This window comes from Odocoileus virginianus, chromosome 22 (genome assembly GCF_023699985.2).
Source record: "Odocoileus virginianus isolate 20LAN1187 ecotype Illinois chromosome 22, Ovbor_1.2, whole genome shotgun sequence".
Taxonomy (NCBI): Eukaryota; Metazoa; Chordata; class Mammalia; order Artiodactyla; family Cervidae; genus Odocoileus; species Odocoileus virginianus.
In genome coordinates, this window is record NC_069695.1 from 7,833,567 (window position 1) to 7,855,835 (window position 22,269).

Below are 22,269 nucleotides of genomic sequence, written 5' to 3' on the forward strand. Positions count from 1 at the left end.
TGGCAAAGATGCTCTAGGAAGATGGAGGGTCTGAAATAAGAGACAATAAACTGGTGAGAAGTGAAGGGGCAGCCCCAGAGCAAAAGCCAGGGGCAGTTTTAAAGAGGATGGATGGAAGCCCTGAATTTCTAATGGCATCATTTCTCCCTACATCCCTGTTTCAGGGACCACTGGGAATGGACTCATGGACCGCACCCTAGACTACTGATTCAGAATCCACAGTTATAAAGATCCCCAGGGGATTCATAAGCACATTAAAATTTGAGGCGCACTGATCCAGACCATTCCTGTTAGCCATTAAAACACAGAATTAACCCTAGTGGTTAAAGGCCTAGGATATGGAAATTGCCACCATAAACCTTAGTTCCACAGCTTGAAAAAATACATCTAACTGCTTTTTATAAACTCTAACCTCCCGCAAAAGACTCTCTTAATGGCATAATAGTTGAATAATGTACTCATTAGGGATTTATGTTCTCATACCCAAATGTGGCAAAATTGGTTATTAAAGATAAACCCTAGTAAATTGGCAATGCAACTCGAAATGACATTTCACACCGAGAAAAGAAATGTCAACTAGTGGCAAAATGGATCTGAGAGAAGCTACTAAAAATATCAGGTCAAGAAACAATAGGGTGGATAAACAACAGAATCCTACTGTACAGCACAAGGAGCTATCTTCAATATCCTGTGATAGAATCCAAGAGAAAAGAATATGAAAAAGAACATATACGTATAAATGGATCACTTTGCTGAACAGCAGAAATTAACAACATTGTAAAACCAACTAGTCCAATAAAATTTTAAAAGTAATGAATAAAAAGCATAAAAATGTAAGAAAAAACAGAAAAGAAATAATAGGTTGCTAGGTTCATCTAAAACACAGAATGAGTGGAAGGAAAATAAAAGGGTGGAAACACATTCTTTTCACTTTAATTTGTTCATCACCCTTACCCACATGGTCTAAGGATATTTCCCATCAGCCATTATGGGCTATGACTTCTTCCTCCCTGGACCAGGGTTCCAATACAACAAACTGAAAATACGGATCCTACATGAGGGATCACCCCAGAGGACTGGGCACCACCTAACTTGCGTGTGGCAGCCTAAGTTCCTTGCCTTTGGCTTCAATTTAAAGAGGAAAGGCTTCAGAAGACACTGCGATCACCTCTAACAAGGCTTACCTCGTTTCTCTGTGAAAAACTGATATAAATGGCAACAGCACTGCAATTCTGAAATATAGATATGCCGGCAAGGCATTGTAAGGGTTGAACCCCACAGCACTGTTATGAATGCCTTACTTCTAGTTCCTCATAAACAGTGGTCCCTTCAGCACCATTCTCAACATGAATATTTTAGATCACAGCATTCCCGGCTGCAAATTTAGTTTTTTTTTTTTTATTTTTATCAACAGCCGACTTGATATTTGAGACTGTGGTTCTCTTTGGTTCCCCACTATTATGTTTTCGGCATATATTTCCTAGTGTTTTACGAGTGCACAAAGAACATTATGTTCATGCTTGCATCATGTCTATTAGAGGATGGACAGATTGTAATGAGGCCGAATTTTCTTTAGTAAAAACTAAAACAAATTACATTGCCTGTGTTGATGGCCAAGTTGAAGCAATGACTTTGCTAAGAGAATTTTTAAATGCTTTAAAGGGAACTTTTTAATGGATCCATGGATCCTGGTAGAGAAGAATAGCAAGTAAACCTTTTTTTTTTTCCCCCAGAAAAAAAAGATTCAAAAGGAAAACAAAGTAGTTTTGTTGTTGTTAAGAATTAAATGACACGTGTGGCACCTGTGAGAACCCATAAGGAAAGATGATACGGTCAGGGTCATGCACTAGATAAAAAAATTAAACCTGAAAACTTTTAGTCAAAACAAATTCATTATGTCTTAAGCATAGACCAATGAGAATAAAGAATGGTATGCCCAAAATAGATTATAAGCTCAAAATATTTTTCATATTTAAATACTAAAATATACTAATATTGACACTGATCAGTTTTGATTATAAAGAGGTCCAGCTATGGCTTAATTGTTTTGTAGTCTAAAATTTGGCTTTTAAACAAGTGGGCCACCATGATTTATTTTTTAAACCATACAGTTCTTATTTTCTTGTCATTAGTAGAAATTGATTTAAGATACAATTTAGCTTATTTCATTGAATATTGCTCAACTTTATTTGTATATTGAATCTAATTCCACCAGACTGTATTTGCATCCTGACCCGTTGAGAAAATGGCAGCCAGTTTAATTAAATCCATGATAAGGGTTTTAATCCCAGGGATGTCTGTAAGGACCTCATCTTCATCTCTCAACCACTAAAATGTGAGTTTTTGTCTGACAGAGGAAGAAAATATAAGTATGGTACTCATTGATTTTGATCATGGGAACAGAGAAAGTAGAATGAAGCCTTGGTGAGAAAGAAGAGAAATTAAAAAGCAATTTTAGATCAAATTCTTTCATGGATTTTCTTTCTAAAATATCCTATATGAAACAGGCTTTGCTTCATTAATTTGCTGTCATAGGATTTTGAACTGAGAGTCACTCATGAGCAGATATTCATATTCTACATGAAAAACTTTTCCTTCTCTCCTCCTCCAAACTCATCACTTACATCAATACCATCCATCAAGTACCTGCTAACCTACTTACGCCACCTACTGTGTTACTAACTTTGATTGTCGTATACCCAGGAGAAACAGTACAGTCTTAAAAGAACAAGCCATGCCAAGATAGCCCCATTCACTATGTTGACTGGTCTATTCCCCTGTTGGCGAATCGATAGGCTTCCATAGACACAATATATCTTGATTTTGGTAACTCATTTAACAGATCTTGTGCTTGTGAGGTTGATTCACCCTTCATAGCTTGTAATTTTTACAGGGCCAGAGGGTTTTAATGCCAAAAGTTTAATCCAGGTTGAATTAAGGAGTGGAGAGACAACTGAAAATATTCCATTCTATGCTCCTCCATGACAAGCAGGTCTATATGTCTGTTGACTGATGCTTCTATATTTTTCATATCGTGGCTCCGTTGTCAAGGCGGGGATAACTACCGTGCATATAGTGAGGGTGCAGTACCTTTATGCTGAAAGCGTGAGATGCTTTTGCCTCACCCTTCTGTACACTCTTTACTATGCAATGGAGAGCTGGGCATATTTAGCAAATGCTAGAAGAGATCTTGCAGGGAAACTTGACCCTTGAAGACTAAGATAATTATTTTATGGATTTCTTTATATTAAAACTGTGTGCTTATTGGGGAGATGGCTTTGGGTAGGATTTGTGGGAAGATGGAGTCTTTTTTTTCCCCCCAGGAATTAAAAAGCCTGTGTGCCACTGATTCCAAATTGTCAGATTTGAATGCCACAGTTCAGAAAAATGAACTTTTTTGGCCAACCCAATACATCACAAGCAGGCTATCCGTTTATCTGGGATAATATGGAAATTTTCCAAAGGCCTTCTTTCACTAGTTCTTCCATATAAGCATAAAAGTTCATTTTTAAAATAATCTATACTTTGGACTTTGAAGTGATCAGAGGAGGCCAAACACCTGATAAAGAGTGGTAAAGATTTAAATGTCATCACTTAAATCACTGAGCTCTTGTAAGTGATAGAAGTCCTCTCTCAGAAGTTACCCCCTCTTACAATGATACATAAGCACCAGATCGCTGCATTAACACTGTCTTATCTACCTCAGGAACAACTGTTGGCATGACCACACCTTTGCCTTGGAATTTTTATGGTATTACATCTCCTGGACATGGGCAACAATCAATCTTGTTGACCATAAGATCACATAAAACAATGACAGGCATGGGCCTCCCGTTCCTTCTATGAAATAGCTAAGCATTTGGATCAGTCTCTAATGAGTCTTCCATAAAAGGTCCAGCAAAAGGCAGAGGAAGTCAAGTCCTCGCACTGCTAGTTTTCTGACCATGGAGAAGGCACACCGCCACTCTGGGAAATTTGTCAACACATCTGAAATGTGAAAAATAACACTGCGTTTGATAGTCATACTAGCTTGCTACAGTGATTAAATCAAGACAAAGGAGGGTGATGCTCTTTTGAGAACGGAAAGGGAGATGCTTTAATTATGGAGAGTTCCTAGATTTTGAACTTCAGCTCCCCGCACCCCGCTGGGAAGTGAGTGAACCCTGCTGCCCCAATTCCAGGGGCCTCCTCACAAGGACCCTCATCTGGAGCCCTCCTCTGCAATGGGGTGACCTTCCACAGGCGCCAAACAGAATGGCCCACTTCTTCCACCCTGCTTTCTTTCGGTTTGAATCCCTCTCTGGCACTGTCCTCTCCAGCAGACTTTTCCAAATGGCTATCAACCGCCAACTAGACTTCTGAAGTTTCTTTGGCTCAAGTCTTACAAAGGTTGAGTTTTAAAGGAATAGGGGACTCAGCAGACCTCAGTGGACCTGGAGAGACAAGAAGCAAGAGCCCAGAAACCCTGGAAGAATATTTGATTCTTTGCCACTTTATATGCAGGTCTGACACCCAACCATCACCATGGGTACACACGCTTCTCTGAGTGTTGAGTTTCAAATAAAATATGCTCATAAACATGATTAACAACAGGTTTCCTCCCCCACTTCGTGCTGCCCACCGCAAGTGCTGGTTACAATGATATTCATTATAGATATGGGAGCTGACATTTCAGCTTGAGAATTCGCTTAAACCTTTAGCAAGTGCTTTTTCTCCATCTGTGAAATGGGTGTGCTAGTCCTGCTTTCTATGGGACAAACTTTAGAAAGAATAAAAGTAATTGCTTTGTGCAGCAAACATCACATTCTACTAGAATAGACAATGGTATCTGTCCCTAGTATCTAAATGGCAGAGAAAAGAACAATCATTGTTCAGACTCGAATGTCAGAATAAGATTCCAACAATGTACCCATCTGTGAAAACATGCTAAAGTCATTTTAATTCCTCCTTTCCAGCAAGATCTTTGGTATTGATCCACATATATTCTTTTAACCAAATAATGAAATGATTTTTCTTTTGAAAACTCATGGCCAACATTTAGTCTAAAAAGGAAGTTCTAATTATGAGGAGATTGTTATTTTCTCATTTGCACAGATTTGGCTCATTAGAGCTGTAATCCTGTTCCCTTGGCCCATAGACTGCCAACAACCTTTTTTTTTTCCCTCTGATTTCTGAGAGTGAAACTGACTAGCTGAACAAAAGTTCAAACCATCGTGACTAGAGGGCCTGGCCCACGTGACCATTAATGATAACACTGACCAGAAACGAGGTTGATCTTCATACTCCATTTGAAGGCCTTCTTTTTAATGGTTCATGAAAGTCTCTGGGCTTCATCTTGGTGGCTTCATAAAAATATGATGTTAAATTCAAATCATGCTATATAACATCATGGTGTCTAGCCAGCCAAATTCAAACGACATTCGGTTTGTACTTCTCTAATCTCTCCAAGTGCTTCAGTGGGTCATTTATAGAATTGACTCTTAATGGTTAGAAATTAAATTAGAAAGAAAATATGCATCATGCTTCTACTGCACTAAAATGAAAACTTTTTTTTTTCCTAGTTAAGTGGACCGTCTTTCTCTTTTGGATATTTAACAAGAAAAAAAAAAAACTAATTTAATGGAGTGAGCTCATTAATGCTACTCTAGCCCATCCATTAGCCTGTGTCTTTATAGCAAAAATAGTGAAGTGTTACTCAAAGGCGTTCACAGCCCAAATTTACTAAAAGCACTTTCCTCTCAGATTCACCCCATTAGGCACTGACTTACTGTTTGTTTTCGCCAGAGCAGCCAATCAGTTTAAGCTGGAATATACACAATGTTATCTCTACCCTTTTCTTCCCCCAAACAAAAATGTAGCCCACATATAATGGAGATGGATCAGGTATAAGGAAAAATACTTAATGAAAAGCAGGAAAATTAAAAGAAGAGGGCATGGATCAACCTAAACACATAAAACACAACCCATCATCTTAAAGCTAAGACCCACATTAAGAGCCTGAAGAGGAAGAATTGGTACTTAAAACCAGAATTTCATTTGATTTAAATGTAATTTGTCACAGAGCAGTTATACCTGATCTGTGGACCAAGGGATTCTTGGGTAAGCGTGGTGCAGGTTTTAGTTATAGGAAGGAAACCTTGAATCAATATTCTACATATCAGTTATTGCTCAAGGCTATTAATGTACCTTTCAAAGTACATTCAGAACTATCTTCCAAGCATACAAAGACCAGTTATCTATCACTAGTAAAACAAAATTTTATTTAAGTTTTACTAAATTCATAATAATGGATATTGCCACTTCAGTTTTGTTTAATTTAGTCACTACCAAAAGAATAATTCTATTATCTTAAGTTCCATAAACACCTTAAATAGTCTTAGTTGAGTTCAATTGCTCAGTCGTCTCCGACTCTTTGCGACCCCAAGAACCACAGCACTGCAGGCTTCCCTGTCCATCACCAACTCCCAGAGTCCACCCAAACCCATGTCCATTGAGATGGTGATGCCATCCAACCATCTCACCCTCTGTCATCCCCTTCTCCTCCTGCCCTCAATCTTTCCCAGCATCAGGGTCTTTTCCAATGAGTCAGCTCTTCGCATCAGGTGGCCAAAGTACTGGAGTTTCAGCTTCAACATCAGCCCTTTCAATGAACTCAGGACTGATCTCCTTTAGGATGGACTGGTTGGATCTCTTAGAATGTCTTCATAAACAGAAGACAGGGATCTTCTTGACTCAGGGATCAAATCTGGGTCTCTTGCATTGTAGACAGATTCTTTATCATCTGAGCCACCAGGAAAGCCCATATGCATTTTTTTTTTCACACACATATACATGCATACACAGGTATATTATGTAATAATAATTGAACTGACTAAATGACATGACAAAAATGGCATGCAGGTGACTTTGTAGCATTGACTCAAATCATTTAATGATTCTTGTTCTCCTGAGATGAATGATCATGATCATCGTTGCTCATCATTAAAGCCAGTTTTTGTAAGATTTTAGGTTCTAACATCATTTTCAGTCACCAGCCTCACAGCCATTTGGCCAGATATGACTCTTTAACAAAACATACTACTGAGGATTTACATATGTTTTCTCCAGTCCAAGTCTCTGAGATACAGGTGATCACTCACATTTTACAAATAACTGAGGCTCAGAGTGGTTCATGGGTCTTTGCTTTTGTCCACATGACTAAATTCCAGAAAGACCTGGAAACAGACCTGCGACTCTTGATTCCAAAGTTGTGTGGTTTACTTTGTAAATATCATGGCCACATCCTCTCCAACAAAATAAGTCATGGGGTAAGTCCTTCATTAAAACAGCATTTCAAGGGCTTCTGTGGTGGCTCAGTGGTAAAGAATCTGCCTGCCAGTGCAGCAGACACAGGTTAGATCCGTGGTCTGGGAAGATCCCATACACTGCAGGGCAACTAAGCCCATGCGCCACAACTACTGAGACTGTATTCTAGAACCTGGGAGCCACAGTACTGAGCCCATGTGCCCCCTAGAGCTTGTGTTGCGCAGTAAGAGAAACCACCAGGATGAACCACCAGGATGAGATGCTTGCACACCACAACTAGAGGGTACCCCCTGTTTGCTGCAACTAGAGAAGAGCCTGTGTAGCAACGAAGACCCATAGCCAAAACCAAATAAATAAATAAAATTAAAAAAAAAAAAAACAGCATTTCAAAACCTTACAAAGCCAAACACAAACAGAAAACCTTCCATCTGTGAATGTAGAAATCACAGGAGAAAAGTAATAGAGGGAAAAAAAAAGAAAAGTAATAGAGGAAATCTACTTTCTTAGCCTCTCTAAGCCTTACTTCTCATTTGGCTCAAAGTATTGGAAGTGCCGTACTTTGTCAGGGATGCTGTGAGTGAAAACGAAAAGTTGGCGTGAGGAGTAGAGATGCATAGAGCTTGGGAATGGCTAAGGGAGAGAGATCAGGAGCTGGAGAGCAGTGAAGTTGGGGAGAAAAAGAGAGCTGAGAACAGATGGGGATGGTTGGATCCCTTCGTGGAGAAGAGCTCCATGCAGAGTGGTAAGGAAACCAAAGTCATCCGGAGGAGGACACTCTACTGTCTGCCTAACTTCAAGGGTGTGGATACGAGCTTCCTATGGAAGCTACCTCTACATTCCTTTCAGCCACCAAGTTTGTGGGCTGCCTCGATTGTAGGCCTGACCCTGGGAGCAATTTCTGACAGCTTCACTTAAGAAGCCCCTGTCCTGGCTCTCATTCCTGTGGGGGCCAATTATCTCTTCTCTGACAAACAGCCAGTCCTTGGGCGGCCTCTCATAAGGCATGCCCAGGAGTTAATGGGTCAGGGGCAAGGCCAAGGGCAAGGCAAGGCTACGAAGACACCAAAGGTCTCTGTCCTGAAGGACACACAGTCCCAAACTCTTCTGGTGGGCTTCTCGTGATGAGTAACTACAAAACAGCTTATCTGAAAGGAAGTGCTTCACATGAGATGCTGTGTCCTTGAGCTGACACTCACTTAAAAATAGAAGAGAATTCACAGCTGCCTGTAGCATGCTATGGTATATGTGAGCCTAGCAAGTCAATCATATTTTAGATGCAAAATGTCTGGTTAATGGCTAAGTAATAGCATTTGCCTCTAATCTGTTGTTGTTTAGTCACTCTGCTGTGTCTCACTTTTTGCGAAACCATGGACAGCAGCACACCAGGCCTCCCTGTCCTCTTACCTACTTACTTTCAGAACAGTATTTTTCCCCCTCTAACAGTAAAATGGTTAAAAGAAAAAAAGAAAAAAAGCTATGACAAACCTAGACAGCATATTAAAAAACAGAGAGATTACTTTGGCAACAAAGGTCTGTCTAGTCAGAGCTATGGTTTTTCCAGTAGTCATGTATGGATGTGAGAGTTGGATCATAAAGAAGCTGAGTGCTGAAGAATTGATGCTTTTGAACTGTGGTGTTGGAGAAGACTCTTGAGAGTCCCTTGGACTGCAAGAAGATCCAACCAGTCCATCCTAAAGGTGATCAGTCCTGGGTGTTCATAGGAAGGACCGATATTGAAACTGAAACTCCAATACTTTGGCATCTGATGCAAAGAACTGACTCCTTGGAAAAGACCCTGATGCTGGGAAAGATTGAAGGCAGAAGGAGACGGGGACAACAGAGGATGAGACGGTTGGATGGCATCACTGACTCAGTGGACATGAGCTTGAGCAAGCTCCAGGAGTTGGTGATGGACAGGGAAGCCTGGCGTGCTGTGGTCCATGGGGTTGCAAAAAGTCGGACAAGATTGAGTGACTGAACTGAACAGTAAAACATGGAGACTGAAAAGTTCATGACATCTTACTGGTGGGTTAAGGTATGTTTAGTCTTTACTTAAATTTTTTAACATGTCTAGGAAGTGTTAATTTGTCTATCATCACCTTTCCTTCCCTGCACCACAGTCAGACCCACCCAAACCATCACACCAATCATTCCAAGAATTAGGGATATCAAAAGCTGTCTTAATTCACTGGATTCAGATTTATGAGCAATGGATAAATGAGTGGTTATAACTGGCCCTCATGATGCAAAATAGGATCAGAGTAAGTCACATTAACCTGCATATTTGGAGGGTTAGCTGCTTCTCACTAGGATGTGGAATTAGAGGCATCATACAGCCTGTCTTCTATTTTTGAAATCCATTCACATGCCTTCTGGCTCATAGCCTGATGTTCAGCAGTCCTACTCTACAGATGAGAAAACCAGTAAACTGAGGCCAAGAAAGGTCATTTGCCAAAAACTGGACAGGTGATGGTGTGTGTGTTGGGAAATAAGATTAAAGTTCTGCTGTTAGCACTTTGAGTTTTACTACAACTCCTGGCTCTCCGTGTTTCTAAGAGCCCCTAAAGACTAGGATGCCTGCCCATGAGTTAGTCAGGGAGCATGATTCTGTGTCTCCAACTCACTCATAAGCTGTAATACTCACTCACAATATGTTGGCCTTTATCTGCCCTGTCTGCTCACAAGACCTGTGACCTTGGGCCTGACCCATGAGCAGTAAGAGCCTGACAGCCTGAAACATTAGAAACTCTGCTCCCAGGCTCTGGAAACCATTTCTACTGTTTCCTGTGGCAGCTGGCCAAGTTCCCGCAGATAGACAAAGCATTGGGGTATACTGGTGACGGCGCCACTCCCAGCATCCCAGCTGCATCACTGCTACGTGTTAAGGACAGCGCTTGGCGCTCCTGCCGAAATCTGGACATCTGGTTTCTTGGCTAGTGACATACTTGGAAGATGGACTGTTTTATAAAATGGAATTTAATACACGTAGTTTCTCGGTACAGTAACTGGCCTGCAGTAAGTAGTTAGTAACTAATGATGCTTCCTTGAACCTTAATTTCAACTAATTTGAGACCTGATGGTCTTAGCTGATTTTCTTTCGTTCACTCACTTATTGATCTAAAATGTTTAGAGAAGGCCTGTTCTGTGCCCAGCTTTCCATCAGGTATTGAACTTCTGAACCAGACTGTCTGCTGCCTGATCTGTGAAAGCAACGTAAGATTTCTAAACTACTGGTTATACTAGCAGCTGACCTGGTCCAGCTCAACTCTGGAGTCTGTTTCCTTGTGACTTTTGTCTCGACTTTTACCTACATCCAAACTCCTTGCCTTCCCAGGTAGTGCTGCTGCTGCTGCTAAGTTGCTTCAGTCGTGTCCGACTCTGTGTGACCCCATAGACGGCAGCCCACCAGGCTCCTCTGTCCCTGGGATTCTCCAGGCAAAAACACTGGAGTGGGTTGCCATTTCCTTCTCCAATGCATGCCTGCATGCTAAGTCGCTTCAGTCGTGTCCGACTCTGGGCAACCCTACAGATAGCGGCCCAGCAGGCTCCTCTGTCCCTGGGATTCCCCAGGCAAGAATACTGGAGTGGGCTGCCATTTCCTTCTCCCAGGTAGTGCTAATGATAAGGAATCCGCCTGCCAATGCAGGAGACGTAAGAGACTCAGGTTTGATCCCTTGGTCAGGAAGATCTCCTGGAGGAGCAAATAGCAACCAACTTCAGCATTCTTGCCCATTGGACAGAGGAGCCTGGCAGGCTACAGTCCATGGGGTCACAAAGAGTTGGACGTTACTGAGAATTTGAGCACGCACTAAACTACTTGTCACTATGTTTTACTATCCCAGACCTGCCAATATGATCTTAGGAGAAGAACTGAAAAAAAAAAAAAAGCAGATAAAATCAAGATACAGAGTCTCATAAAATGAGGAACATAGAATCAGAAAGTTTGGGAAAGAAATGAATAAAATAGTTCAAGAGGTAGAATTTTTAACTAAAGGAAAACAATCACTATGACCTTGACTCATTTTTATAATCATTCACCTATTAGCTAAAAACAATAATACTGCTATGTAGGGGTGGTTGTATGGACTAAATGAGATAATACATACACAATTTCCATAGTAAGTATTCAATAAAGGCTGGTTTTTCAATAATAGCAACTATTATCCATAATAACTGCTATCTAAATATACATATGCTTGTGATTTATGTGACTTGAAGGAAAAGAACAGAGCTAACAAAATGTTAAAGAAATGACCAGCTAAGCACTGCAACTACATAAAAAATAAAAGCTTGATGCCTCTTGAATTATTTGTTTAAAATAAATTTATATGTACCTCAAGAGTCTACTTTACGTTAGCAGACCAACTAGATTTGATATATAATCAAAATCCCTAGAATAAAGAAAACATATTTACTTTGTATTGATTTGCCTGTTTCATAGAACATTAGAAAATAATCCTACATAAAATATACTGGATGCCCAGAGATTTTACTTTGTTTTGTTTATAGGCTTTCAAAATCCTTTTCCTCTTGGCTTACTGAGCAAATGAAATTTTTGAAGAACAGATAAAAGATAAAAAAAAACAATCATCTCATCTTTCAAAAGTTTACCTTTAAAATTTAATATGGAAAGGTAAAAATTATTGCTAGAGAGTACCCTGAAGCAATATGATTATATCAAAAGTAGTATCATCCTGGATACAAAAATACAATCATTTTGATTTCCTCTCTTGTCATGCCTGCAGGCATAGCAAGATAAAGTGAAGAATTTTGAGTTTAATTTTTCTAATTCAGCCTTCTTTTTTTCTGGAGATAGAATGTCAATTTTCAATTAAAGTACATTACAATGGTACCATGGCTGCTATTGAACATTTTAAAAAGTAAAACTAATCAGTTATTTTGACAGCAATAGCCCAAAAAAGGATGTGTGTTTGGGTGGCATGCATATTTTAGACTGACAGACATAGAAAACAAATATAGTTACCAAAGAAGAAGTAGGGAGTATAGATTAGGAGTTTTGGATTAAAATATACACACTACTACATATAATATGATCAACAAATACCTACTACATAGCAAAGGGAATGATACTCAATATCTTGTAAAAATCTATAATGAACTGCACTATAAAATATATACATGTACACACATTAATCAGTTCACTGTACACTTGAAACCAACACAACACTGTAAATCAAGTATATTTCAATATATTTTTTAAAGCTACAATCTGATGGTCCCATTATTCTGTTCACAGTCATTAAAGTATGATCTACCTTAAATTAAAAGAATCTGGTTAAAATCTATTAGTGAGATTATAATTGTAGTAAAGTAGATTGTTTAAACACTTCTATTATCTGTTGCTTCTTATCTTCATTTCTTTCAATATTAAGCAGCTTGAATGAGGCCTAGCACACAGTAGGTGCCTAATGTGTTGAATTGATAGATGTTGAACTTCTGCTATTATTCTAAGGTATCCATTTTTTTTTTTTATGTTTTGACAATTTTCTTTCTTTTTTTTTTTTAAAATTTTTCCATTTATTTTTATTAGTTGGAGGCCATTTAGATTGAACTGACCTTCAGCATGAGACTCGACACTGCCCATTTTGAGGTTCCTTCTTAACTCAATTTGCTGTTTATTTGGAAAAGAGGAACAGGCTAAGAGGGTCTAGGGGATTTTGGTTATAGAAAACGATTAACATAGCAACCCAAATGTAAACGATAAAAAACTATATGACTAGGTTTTCAATGAAGTGTCTTTCTGTAGTTCAGAGATTACAAAATTCCACATGAAACACGAGGGAAAAACAGAGACTGTGGCCGACTGGAATGTTCCTGATGTGGGAACTCTACTGCCTTGGAAACTGGGAAGTCTAGGTTTGCCTCGGCAAACATGATAATTTCTAGACTGATTCTTAAAACACCCTACACACTATTTAATACATTTCACTAAAATTACACAAACAACAAGGATAATTTATGACTCAAAGATACAAAATAGGAAACATCAAGCAAAATTTTAAAATTCCATTTCAAATTCCATTTTTAACACACGAGGATAGACACTTTGGTGGGGAAAGCCGCTTCACTTTGAATAAAAAGACAGTAAACAGATTATAAACATGTCATTAGTTGTAAACATTGACTTGTAGACTTATTATTTCTTCTTAGCAATTTTGAAATAATAAGAACACAGATCCTGTTTAATTCCTTGTTCACTTGTGATTGCATATGTTATTTTTAAAAAGTAAGCAATACTGAAGCTATGAAATACCATGATTCTATGAATACAGAAAAGATTAAAAGGCTAATTAAAAACATTTATGGCTGGTATTAATTTATCTGAACAAAACAGGTTAAACAGTCATCTAGATTTAGAATGTGTTCAGTATCATAATGCCTGGCCTAGAAGTCACTCTACATTTTCTAACTTAGTAAAAAAACAATAGGACTCAAAACGTTTATACCTAAGATAAATTGAGTCCTATTTCCTGAACAACTTATAGTTCTTTTGTCAAAATCATTGTAGCGAAACATATGGGTGAAGGTAAGACTCCAGTTAGAAGAAAAGGAAGAGGAAGTGTTAGACCCAGCTAGATCCCTGGGTTGGGAAGATCCCCTGGAGAAGGGATAGGCTACCCACTCCAGCGTTCTTGCCTGGAGAATCCCCATGGACTGAGGAGCCTGGCGGGCTATGGTCCACGGGGTCGCAAAGAGTCGGACACGACTGAGCAACTAAGCACAGCACAGATTTAAAAACAACTTTCAAGGAAGCAGAAATAACCCTTTTCCACTCAACATGCTAAACAACTTTCATTGTACATCCTCATCATATGCTCATTAAGAACAAACAGTATGTCACAATAGAGAACATAGGTAAAGCAGAACTTGACTGCACAGAAAAAGCCAATAATAGATTGCTCCCTCTACCACAAGATAAACCAATGAGACAGCATGTTTAACAACCAGCCGTAATGAACAGTTAAAAATATGGTTACCAGGAGAAGGGGTAAGATTTTAATGCCTATTTTTGAGAAATGTTTCTGAAAAGTTAAAGCTAATTGCTAAACTAATTACACTTCTCTTGAATTTCTTAGACACAAATGATGTGCTTCCAGATTAATTAACTTTACTTCCGAAGAACTGGGAGTGATTCCAAATTTTGACTCTCTGATGACTCAATTTCCACGGAAAATACTCCTTAGAGCTCTGCCCTTGGGCACAAGATGTCAGGGATGCTTTCATAGAGTATAAGTAGACATGCAGAAGAAATAAATCTCTGACTTCGCAGCTGATCTTTTATACTTCAAGATGGTGAAACAGAATTATTTCTGGGCTCTCATAATTTATTTGACAACCCAAAAAACAACCCCCAAAACCAAATAAACCACCCCCCAACCACTCAGTATTGTAATCTCTAGTTCTATTTGCTTGCAATTCTATTTTGCCTAAGAGCAATTGTGTTCTCTCATTGCCTGGGGTGTTGTGATATTTAATAAGACTTTATTTCTAAACTTGAATAGGTTTTTGCTTAATTTCCAAAGCAAATAAATAAAGTTGAAAAGTCCATATGCTGTCTCTGCTAAACCTTCCAAATGTGAACACTAAAATTGGAAGTTCAGTTCACTGGCTAACACCTAAAAAAAAAACAAAAAACCCTGTATCCCTTTGGCTCCTTCTGTTATCAAATTCTGCGCTAGATTTTCTGCCCTTAAAAAAAATGGAAAAGCAATCGAATAAATAATCGAGTTACAAAAGCTACTTTTTATGAGCTTTGCTGCTTGGGGGCATATTCTGTTGCCAATGGTGCTTTATTTTAAAAATAAATAAATAAATAAATCTTGCGATTCTGTTTTGGGAACAGGTACAAAAGATGCTATGTTGCCTGTGAATTTTTGTGCCTTGATCTTTCCAACATTCTTTTCATGCTTTACACCAGGTTCACAGTTACTGGATTTAATTTCAACTGCTTAGCTAGGGGCACTATTCCCATTCTTGATTATGAGTAAAGTTTTCCCTGTAGAGCAGGAGAAAGAGAGACACAACTAGCCCGTTCTAGCCGCTGCTGGCAGAGTTTGTGAAAGCGGGACCGGCAGGGAATCAGTCTTTGTCTGAAACAGGAGAGACACTCTGGCTCATTTTCAAGAGGGAACAGCAAACACATAATTAACTGGGGCAGCCATGACCTAGGGCAGATGGCAACACTAGCCCAGCGGGGAGCATGCTGTCGAGAACAAAGATTCTTGCTGGGCAGTACTAATCCTCAGAATTAGGAGGGACTGAGAAGTCTTTCTCAAAAATTATGAGTTTAAATTGCCTTAATTTATCTGAGAATCTAATAGAATACACGCGCGCACACACACACACCATATACTGGGACTGATTGCAAAATATAAATGAAACTTTAACAGTTGGGAGAAAATAATAATGCTGCGGTTCTGCTAATAATTACTAATATTTTTTAGAATTGGCCTAATATTATGCTAAATTCATTGAAATATTATTTGATCCCACGTTTGCAATATCTCTGAGGTACATATTATTACTTCCTTTTTAAAAATAAGAAAATTTAATCACAATCAAGCTGAGGAATATGGCCGAGACTACACTGTAAACTGCCAAAGTACCTCAGGGTGAATATCCAGAAAGAAAATGAAGCAGATTCAAAAGTCAAAAAACTTGTTTAGCATCCACTGGAAAATATGCCTAAGTTCAAACCAGAGGAAAAGGTAGATAATTATACAAATGTTCTGCAGACGCCTGGGTAGTCATCTGAGAAAACATTAATAAAGCTGGAGCCTATCCAAATGAAATAGGATAAATTTCAATGAATAAAAGAGATACACTGTAAATTAACACATAAAACAACTCCTAAGAACAAACCAAGAAGTCTTATATAATCTGGAAATGGAGAAAGTTATTCCAACTATTACACAAAATTCCAAAATGATTAAAAACACTTTTAAACATTTTAAAGTTTTTGGTAAAAAATATCAAAAATGTTTCTACAATTCCAAAATGAATTATTTTAAACCACCAAGATACATGTCCTTCCTCTACTCACTGATGTAAACCGATTTGGAAATAAAAAGAAAACCTTTCTCTGTTTCTCCTCCCTAGTGCAGGACAAAGCTGTCTTCCTCTGTTTTGCCATATCCAGCTAAATTATGGATCAAGATAATCAGTAGGAACTAATTAGTGTCAATTCATACAACTAGACTTAAAATACCAGAGCTGGAGGAATCTTGGATATTACTGCATCCTACTCATGTTCTCCAGATGAGAAAAAGTGGCAAGTGACCCTGCTACAACCAATTAATGCTTACATCACTCACCCAGGGTATTTCTGCTGTTACAGACTGCCTCACGCTAGCAAAGCAGAGAGAACCAGTTTGTAGTTGGGGCAGTAAACTTTGATCTAATAGTTTAACCAGGTAATTATTAGTAACAGCATGTCTCAAGCTTTTTCTTCAAGCCAGAACCCTGGATATACTTTATACACATCAACCTACTCAGTAAAGTGTTGTCTGTCATTATATTCCTATGTGAAAATGGAAACACACACTCAAGGTTACAGCTAGTGAGTCTGGGACCCTGGATTTGAACTCAGGCTATCTTATTCCAAACTCTACCTCTTAACAAAAACCTATGCGCCGTAAGTTTGTTGAACACTAGCTGAACATGACCACAGCAAGTCCAGTGTCAATCCTTCACACTTCCCAGATGTACCAAAAAAATCTGTTTAGGACAGGAAGCTTGATGTCCTATTCCAACCTAAGGCATATTCAAAGCACTGTTTGCATCTGATCTTCTGGGTACAGATTCCCCTGAACAACTCATGCTCACTGATCTTCCTCTTGTACACTGCTGAGCTATTTATAGTCAGAACCACAAAGGTATCATTTTATTACATCTGTGAGTGAAATGACTTCTAAATGGTTTCACGTGTATTTGGTTTGTTTGGCTCAAATAACTTGTAAACCAATCAAAAAGAAGATTTTGAAGGGGCTTCCCTGGTGGCTCAGTGTTAAGGAATCCACCTGCCAATGAAGGAAACCCGGGTTTGACCCCGGAGAAGGAAATGGCAACTCACTCCAGTATTCTTGCCTAGAAGTCCCATGGACAGAGGATCCTGGCAGGCTACAGTCCATGGGGTCGCAAAGAGAAGGACACGACTGAGAGACTCAACAACAACATTTTATATACAATTCTACATTCCCTTAACATCAAGAAAGGCAAAGCCTCAAGAAATATTTGTCAACTGACTGTCTTCTTGACAATCCCAAGTCTATATGCTCCATCTCACGCTCGTGTGCCTTATGCACAAGCTATACATGTGATAACATGCTTCACAGATCAATTTCACCATTTTTTTTCATGAAAGAAATGATCACATATTGAGGTATGGGGAAGTCATTCTGGCTTACACGTAAGTTAACTTGAATCTTATGCTAAATAAAAGAGCCTGTTTGTGGCCTATGAAATAAACACTGTGCATCTGCTTTAACTCTGAAAGAAAATGGAACGTTGAGCAGAAGTAAGGAATGTTCAAGTTAAAAATAAAGATTAAACGCTTCCCTTCCTTGAAGCCAATGCTGGAACTCCTTTGATGGTTAAGATTCCCTCCTTTGGTGCCAAGGTTATATTGACTTGCTGTGCCCATGCTGATCTGTTTTTTTGAAATCTTGAAGGAATCTCTCCCTGGTTTGACTTTCTTGGTTCTGACAATACAAAACTGTGCTGAAAACCATGTATCTCCAAAGCATGACCTCAGAATTATCTGCGGTTCGGTTATCTTCCAGGCTTTGGTACTCAGTTTGGCTCACTGAAACTTCTTTTCTATTCCTATTATAGATTGTTTATTGACTATCTTCACCGACACTTTTATACTCATTACACTTCTGCCCATCCAAGACGTCTTGCCCTGTAAGACAGATAGGAAGCACTATTGTCTCTTCTACTGGACAAAGTTTTACTCTCCCAACTGACAAAGTTCAAGTCAAGCTGAAATAGTCTTCACTTCTATTCATTCTTATTCCTCATCTTTCTCTCCTCCTCTGTTATTACTCTAAAGTAATAGATTAGCATTAGGTTTGTCACTGGGATATCTTTTCTATCTTGTAACTTACATTTAACCCTTCTTTTTTTTTTTTTACTTTATTAAATACTGAGTTTATTTCACATGTATATTTTTGTCTCCCCACCATTTCCATCTGTCTGACCACCACTACTACTATTCCTATCATAACATTCCATACATACTTAAAACCAAGCAAAGGGTGGAGTTCCATCTTTAAAAACTAAACAGGCATTTTGGACAACACATTCTTGGCAATGAGGATGTGGACAACATTTATCAGACACGGTAGGGAAAGTTCTCACTCTGCATTATAAAATGGACAGCCAGATATTAACTGTTACAGAAATGAAATAAGACGGAAAATTTTTAACAAACTGTTTATTTTCTTAAAGAGACTTCCTCCACTGCCAGAGATCTTGAATAGCCTCCTGGTCAGTCATCCAGAAACAATTCTTCACATAATTGATGAACTTGGCTTCCACTTTGGGAAGTGGACCACCTTTTTCTATACTTGCTTGCATTTTTGCTTTAATGTCTTCTACAGAGCTAGGTCCTTTCGGTGTTTTAGGTGTTTTTTCCTGTTTTTTGAAGGATTCTTGACCTTTTGGTCTTGGTGTTGATGGTTTTGAGTCTTTTCCATTTTGGTTTGATTTTTGTGCATTTTTGGCTGGAGTATCTCATACAGATTTCTTTACTGGAGCTTTTTCTTCAACTTCCTCATCAAAATTGTCATCATCATCATCGTCATCTTCATCATCATCATCATCTTCATCAGCAGCAAGCTTTACTTTTTTCTGGGGAACCTTGCTACCACCTCCAGGGGCAGAACGCTTTCCAGATATACTTAGGAGTTTCACATCCTCCTCCTCTTCATCTTCTGACTCTGCATCTTCCTCCACAGCTACTAAGTGCTGTCCACTGATATGCACAGGCCCTGAACCACACTTAAACCATAAGAACACAGGTGGTGTAATTTCAAAGCCCGCAAGAGAAACCGTTGGCTGTACAGACATTTTCAAAGTTGCCAGTGTTACTTTAATTGGACTGCCTTCATAATTCATCGCCTCTGCTTCAACAATGTGTAACGCATCCTTTGCTCCAGCCCCTAAACTGACCGTTCTTAAAGATAACTGGTGCTCATTTTCATCATTATCCACCTTGAAGTGATAATCTCTGTCAGCCTTTAGTTCACAACCGAAATGATAGCTCTGGGGCCTCAAGGGGCTCATGTCCATGTCCATTGAATCCTCCATGGGTTGGCGGCACGCACTTATGTGGGAGAGAAGCCAGACAGAATTAAACGACTACTATTAGAAAGAGCAGCCGCGCAGGATGGAATCACACCAGGGCTAACCCGTCATTCTTAGTTTCACCTGAAGAATTTGTTCAATTGGATGTAAGTATATTGAGGGGAGAGGGATGGGTCACAGAGATAGCTATGACAGGGTCTTTGTATTGGGTTGGCCAGAAATTTCGTTTGAGTTGTTCTATAAAATGTTATGAAGAAATCTGAATGAACTTTTTGACCAACCCAATATATTCATAGGAACGTCATTTGGCTAGCAGAATTTGATGAGTTTGTAATTCACAACTGAAGAACTAAAGTTAAAGCACCTTTATGAGTAAACTGTACTGTTTATAAAATTAATGGAATATTTCTGACAGCTAAATAACTACTAGGCTAAACACTCAAATGCCATGAGGTCCCACATACCACCAAGTCTGTCCATGGATTATCTCAACATTCAGCAGCCAATGAGTCAAGGTGATTTGAGCAGGGAGTTTTCAGAATCTACTCTAACACAATGACTCATGGTGATTCTGATCTTTCAGTGTTTGTGCCTTATAGAACATTAAACATTTTGACCATCTTTCTGGGTATATAATTTCAAAGGAAAGTAAAAAGTCAGAGTTCCACGCAGGAAGAGAACAGCTTGATAGCAAGATTTCCAAACAACTTTAAACTGAGAACATAAAACATATTTTCTATGCATTATACAGGAGGGGATTTCATATAAAAAAATAATGAAAGTATATTCCACAGTGAAAGACCACCTCAGTAGAGAGTGTTCCATATACAAATGGACATCTGTTACCTACAATGTCAGGATTATACAACACGATTGTGGTTGCTATTCAGTCGCTAAGTAGTGTCCAACTCTTTGTGACTCTGTGAACTGCAGCACACAAGGCTTCCCTGTCCTTCACCGTCTCCTGGAGCTTGCTCAAACTCATGTCCATTGAGTTAGTGATGCCATACAATCATCTCGTCCTCTGTCGCCCCCATCTCCTCTCGCCCTCAATCTTTCCCAGCATCAGGGTTCTTTCCAATGAGTCAGCTCTTCTCATCAGGCGGCCAATGTTTTGGAGTTACAGCACTAGTTCTTCCAGTGACTATTCAGGAATGATTTCCTTTAGGATTGGTTGGTTTGATCTCCTTTCTGTCCAAGGGACTCTCAAGAGTCTTATTCAGCACCACAGTTCAAAAACACCAATTCTTTGGTGCTCAGCCTTCTTTATGGTCCAGCTCTTACCCCGATACATGACTACTGGAAAACCATAACTTTGACTATACAGACCTTTTGTCAGCAAAGTGATATCTCTGCTTTTTAATACACTGTCTAGGTTTGTCACAGCTTTTCTTCCAAGGAGCAAGCGTCTTTTAATTTCATGGCTGCAGTCACTGTCTGCAGTGATTTTGGAGCCCAAGAAAATGAAATCTGACACTGTTTCCACATTTTCCCCATCTACAACATGATGCTCATATGCTAAAGAGGTGCAACAGGCTGACCCTTGACCACAAAACCCATGACCATATTCCCTACCTTTGTACCATCTGACAGATCTCTGTGCCCATCTCCAATCTCAGCCATTTATTTTCTGCACAGATCTCTGCTGAATATACATCACATGCACTTTCAATCTCGACAATTACTGAACTCCCATTGGAGGCTCCCCTCCATTGCTGCTTATTCCAGGTGAGGCTCAACTCTCATTATTTTCCTATTTCTGGTTCTCCACACTAGAATAATAGGTTCAGACCAGGCACACTACTTCTAACAGCTCCTGAGCTTCACATGTAAGACCAAAACCAGAAACATATATGAGTTTATGAGTATTGTGGAGCAAGGGACAGTTAAAGTGCAACTCTTCGCAGCTCAGAACCTGATCATTAAACTCTTTCCCTTCCATAACACTACAGTTCATAGAGAAACCAAGTGGTGCTTTTCTTCAAAGCATGCTTCCCTGTTTAAGAAGTGAGACATTTACTATATGCTGGCAATCAATCAAATCCCCGGAAAGGATGACTGAAAGGAATGTCATTAACTTATATCTAAGGGTTTATTTTGCCACTTACTCTTCTTTAAGGGTTTATTATGGGGACTATGCACTATTCTCTATAGTGGAAGGCCAGCATTTTTACACAGAACTTGAGTGTGTTAACTGTGACCTCCCTATGTTTTTAGGAAGTTGCACCTTACCTGATGCTAGAACCAGGCTAATTGTTTACTCTCGAGTTTTACAGGATCTTTTTTCCTTGGGGAATGGGGGTGGATTGCTGCTGAAATCATAGCACCACCATAGTGGGACCATTCATTGCTGTATTTGGTCTCTTATTGCATTGTATGTGATTTTTCTTTTTTCTATTTGGTCAAGGATATTATCCATAGTGATTGTATTACCTTATGCTATCTTACATACTTAAATGTCAATGTACCACTCTCTTTCACAGCACCTATAGGTCACGGGGAAGGATTTGATGAAGAAATGTAAGCTGATTGGCTAGTTCAGTCTTTTAAAAAATATGTTGACTTTTCCTGGTAACGCAGGTGTAATATTGTCGGGAATTCCTCTCAGATCCCTCCGAAGGCATGCTTTTATGC

The 22,269-nt window shown here is 39.1% G+C and overlaps 1 protein-coding gene and 1 pseudogene across 5 annotated transcripts in view; both read right to left on the bottom strand.

Annotated features, from left to right (window-relative positions):
• DCC (DCC netrin 1 receptor) overlaps window positions 1-22,269 on the bottom strand; it is a 1,226,177-nt gene that overhangs the window by 682,184 nt on the left and 521,724 nt on the right. The window lies entirely within an intron of this gene.
• On the bottom strand, window positions 18,444-19,653 carry LOC110139837 (nucleophosmin pseudogene; annotated as a pseudogene).